The 4374-nt window shown below is 48.1% G+C and overlaps 2 non-coding genes and 1 pseudogene across 2 annotated transcripts; 1 reads left to right on the top strand and 2 right to left on the bottom strand.

Moving 5' to 3' along the window:
- The first annotated feature begins 509 nt into the window (after window positions 1-509).
- LOC136278831 (5S ribosomal RNA) lies at window positions 510-628 on the top strand. Its single transcript, XR_010716591.1, has one exon. It is a non-coding gene; the product is annotated as a 5S ribosomal RNA (ribosomal RNA).
- A 983-nt stretch (window positions 629-1611) lies between these two features.
- On the bottom strand, window positions 1612-1775 carry LOC136278833 (U1 spliceosomal RNA). The gene has a single exon (XR_010716593.1). It is a non-coding gene; the product is annotated as a U1 spliceosomal RNA (small nuclear RNA).
- A 2473-nt stretch (window positions 1776-4248) lies between these two features.
- On the bottom strand, window positions 4249-4374 carry LOC136278841 (U2 spliceosomal RNA; annotated as a pseudogene).

Raw genomic sequence — 4374 nt, 5'->3', positions numbered from 1 at the left:
GATGCCGAAGCATGCCCTGGGTGAGGGGGGTGGTCGAGGGATCCTTCCCACGGTTTATGGTGGATAGTAGCAGGTCGCCCCCACAAGCCCTTGCGAGTCCCGCAGACGGTCCCAGAGGCTGACCCGTTTGGTATCTCCTCACTGTAAGATTTTAAAGCCAGATACACGCACCTACGGAGCTAAAACATTGTATAATAGGTTTTTAGGACACGTTATGTCTCTTGGGACCCCTCCCTCCCCTCCCTAGGGAATAGTGCTTCAAATCGATGCTCCTCAATGTGTTAACTGGGTTGAGGAAAATACATTAGGGTTAGGTAACGACTTCGGGGTTAGGGTAACCATTTCTTAGGGTTAGGGTAACAATTTCTTAGGGTTAGAGTATCGATTTCTTAGGGTTAGAGTAACGAAACTAGGGCTTTAGAATTTCAAATTCGCCTACACTCAGGGATGTGGCCGCTTTACAGCCTGAACCTGGCCGATAACAAGCAGAATTTCGACCCCATTTCCTCGTCTACGACCATACCACAGGGAAAGCACCGGTTCTCGTCCGATCACCGAAGTTAAGCCCTGTCGGGCGGGGTTAGTACTTGGATGGGTGACCGCCTGGGAATACCCCGTGTTGTAGGCTTCAATTTTTTGTCTTGCGAACATCTCTAAACGTTTTATCCCAATAAATAGCTCTCCATACACCACAATTTCACATAGAGAGCCGTAGGTGAGTGAGGAACAAAATCAAAGCAAAAAACGAGGGGGGGAAAACACCTTTTTGTCAAAAATCGGCCAGCTAATGGCGAAAACTCTAGTGCGATCGACTTTTCTTACAGAGCGCGCGCGAGCGAGTGAGCACGCGCGAGATGAACAGTTTATGATGTCAAATTCTACTTCTGTGATATCAAATCATTCCAAATAACGAACGAAAAAATGAATAGGAAAAAAACGCACACTTCTGAGACGCAGTTTTAAGCCATCGTGACGTGGCAAAACACTCGCACACTTCCAAGAGGAGGCGCGCGAAAAACGGCACTGAAAGTCGACAATGGTTGGATTCAGACTGCAAACGAATCGGGAAAAAGGTTCGATACTTTTACTACTCTGCTAGTTTGTTTCCTTCCCTCGTTCATTCGTTCACTCGCTTGCTCGCACAAAGGATACACTAACGATAGCAATAGCATTTCTAAAAGCGGCTCCAGTGACAATAAAACCGCTCAAAAGGTTCAAAGTGTACTCACGGTCCAAGTCGAATGCCCTTCTATGCTCGCTCGCTCGGTCGATCGGCCGTTTGGTTTCCTTTCATTTCCTTTCCCTTCGCGCGCATAGCACAGCACGGCACGGCACGCACAACCTGCAAATACAAACGAACAGGACTTTACACACAATAGAGCAGACAGGCCTTGAACAAAAACAGCCAGCAAAGTTACGCACCGCCCCGAAACTCACCTTGTTTCCTTCCTCCAGTCTCTCCAATGCACTTCTACCCCTCCAAACGTGCCAACACCTTGGCCAGTTGTGCGTCCTTTGCTTTCTTTGCAAGTCTACCGGTCCACTGCAAAAGCAAAAATACCCTCGATAGTCAGTAAGAGGGCCATATAGACATAGTTTGGATGACTTTTGCGGGGACGAGCGCGAACGCAGGTCCCCACTACCAGAAATTATACGCTCGAGTTACCCACATTTGGGGTAATCGCAAGGGTCAACCCAGTCGAAGTGCAATGAAAGGGCCTCGCCTTGAGAGGACTGCCTCCTTGATCACAGTACCTCCCGCGTCAGGTAAGTTTTTTTATATTTAAGGTGAACGGCCAGGCTCCCGTGAGGGCGGTGCAATGCCTGCCGATCTCAGACCTAATCCAACCCATGGCTGAAAGTGCAATGCCTTAGGGTTGGGTCCACCATAAACCGAGGGCCACCAGACACCAACTTCGTTGGGGAATCGAACCCCACCTCGCAAACATTGAACACACTCACACCCAAAAATTGAACACGCCCACTCCAAAACAAACGAACAAAAACGGATACAAAAACATAGAAAAACTATTATTTACAATATTACATTATTTAAAACCAGGACTTAAATACTTTATTCACATATTATTTACTTAGATAGTATTGTTTACTAATATTTACTACAATTTCTTCCTACATTTCGGAACTCCCACAACAGAAGGGGGGCAGAACGCTTCAGCAGCTCTGCAGCAAGAACTGCAGCAGTAGGGACCACAGGACGAGACTTAGAAACGCCATCATTTACAACATTAATTACACTATTATCCACATTGGTACTGGTAAAATTACAAACTGTGGCCTTCTTAACCCACAAAGCCTTGGCGGGAAGCCTCCGACATTGCCGACCATTGAGGTCCACAAACTCCACACACAAAACGTTATCATGCTCCGTAGGACCAATCTGGTCAACAAGAGAGCCCCTGAAACCAATCAAAAAGGAAGGGTCCCCCTGTACTTCAAGAAGATACTGCGCAAAACCCACTTCAGACTGCTCACCACTCGTATCCACTCTAGCGATACGAAGAAGATTTGGATCCACACTGAGAGACACCCCATTTTCCAAAACTACCGACACCAACTCCAAAAAATCCGTAGGGGAAACCTCACGCACCCTCATATCCCTGTAGGACAGAACAAAGGCTTGATCCTTAGAACAGCGGCATAACTCATCCCGATACCACTTCAAAACCTTCCTACGAATAACAGAATCTGCGGGGGTCTGCACATCCTCAGTCACTACAGGGACCGGGGGGCTAGCCCCAACTCAACAGGAGCACTAACTCGACTAGGGACAGGAACAGGGGTACTAACAGCAACCTCATCCTCCACATTAGCATCCACAGCATCCTCAATCGTATCCGAAACCTCATTCTCCACAACCCCATCTTCAACCACACCCTCGACTACATCCTCATCATCCTCATCCGAAACCACATTCTCCACAACCACATCTTCAACCGCACCCTCAATCACATCCACAACCACACCCTTATCCAAACCGGCAGAACTTTCAGAGACAACAGGCACAACAGTCCCAGAGGGGTCAGGGACCGCCTCAGGGACAGCTGCCTCTGTTGGAACAACAGACTGACCCCACGGCCGGACACACGCATGCGCTTTGTGGTCTGGGGAACCACACCTTCTACATTTTCCGTTGAACTGGCAATCTGCGGCCTTATGGCCATTAACTTTACATATCTGGCAGAACGGAGGGATACCCCTATACCAAACCCGCACAGGATAGTCGTCAATGCGGAACTCAGCAGGGACTGGATCCGATAATAACATCCTAAGAATCCGTGACCCAGTTAGAAGGCCCGGAATTCCTGAAAAATTCTGGTGCTTAATACTGATAACTTCTCCGTATTTTCTTAGCTCATCACAGATCAGAGCATCGTCACCTTCGGCAGGAAAATAGTGTACATACACAAAAGACGGCGGCTTATCAGAAGACGTCACACTAAGATCGTGCCCATCCAACGCCAGTGAACCCATACGCACAAATTCTTCTTTGTCTGAGACATTCTTAAAAGTAATACGAATCAAGCCCCTAGGGCAAAACTGAATGGCAGAAAGCCTTTCAAAATCAATATGCTCCCTAAGGAGAGCCATCACACGGTCCTTATCATAATTAGCCAACATCACTGACGCGTGAATCACGCACGTCCTGACACACTCAACACCCATGGCAAAAACAAACAACCCAAAAGTGGATGGGTGACCCGAAAAAACGGCAAAACCTGTGAGCTGGCAAAATACCACACTCAACAGGCCAAAAAAGCCAAGAAGAAAAGCCAATCCAGCCCAAGACTGGAAAAACAACCAGAGACTGGCTACCCCAGGTTACGGCAAGGAGCCGAGCATGAGTCCCTGGGAGGGTCACCAGAAAAAAACAGCCAAACCAGAACACAATAATACTTACAAAAAATCCTGCTTCTTTAATCCAAAGACACTTGTGAATCCACGAATCCACGCGCGATACTATAACGCAGGCAAAACCCGCGTCAGGTAAGTATGCTTTTTCAGCGTCTGCCCTCGGTGAAAAAATCCACTTACCCCTAGGTCCTTGTGGTAGTGCTTTGCGCACTTCAGAAAACGTAGGCCAGCGGCCGTTCCTGCCATTGTCTGTTGTCTGAATTATCATCCCTCTTTCACCTCTTCCCCCTCTAAGGGCGGGCGGGGCTCCTGTAAACATAAAAGAATGCTATACCGTTGACTTTGTTTTGGATTGAATGTGTCTTCCCCAGAGGGAAGTGGGCCGCACTCGGAGGTAGTGCTATACCGAGGCAACCCGTGGCTGGGACGAGGCAAGCCTCTTTTCCACAGCCCAGTTCCAAAAATCAGTTTAATATATGAGCTGCTCAATGAGCAGCG

Source organism: Pocillopora verrucosa, unplaced genomic scaffold, assembly GCF_036669915.1.
Source record: "Pocillopora verrucosa isolate sample1 unplaced genomic scaffold, ASM3666991v2 scaffold_62, whole genome shotgun sequence".
Lineage (NCBI taxonomy): Eukaryota > Metazoa > Cnidaria > Anthozoa > Scleractinia > Pocilloporidae > Pocillopora > Pocillopora verrucosa.
The sequence above is the reverse complement of the archived record's forward strand: the minus strand, read 5'-3'. Positions and strand labels throughout refer to the sequence as shown.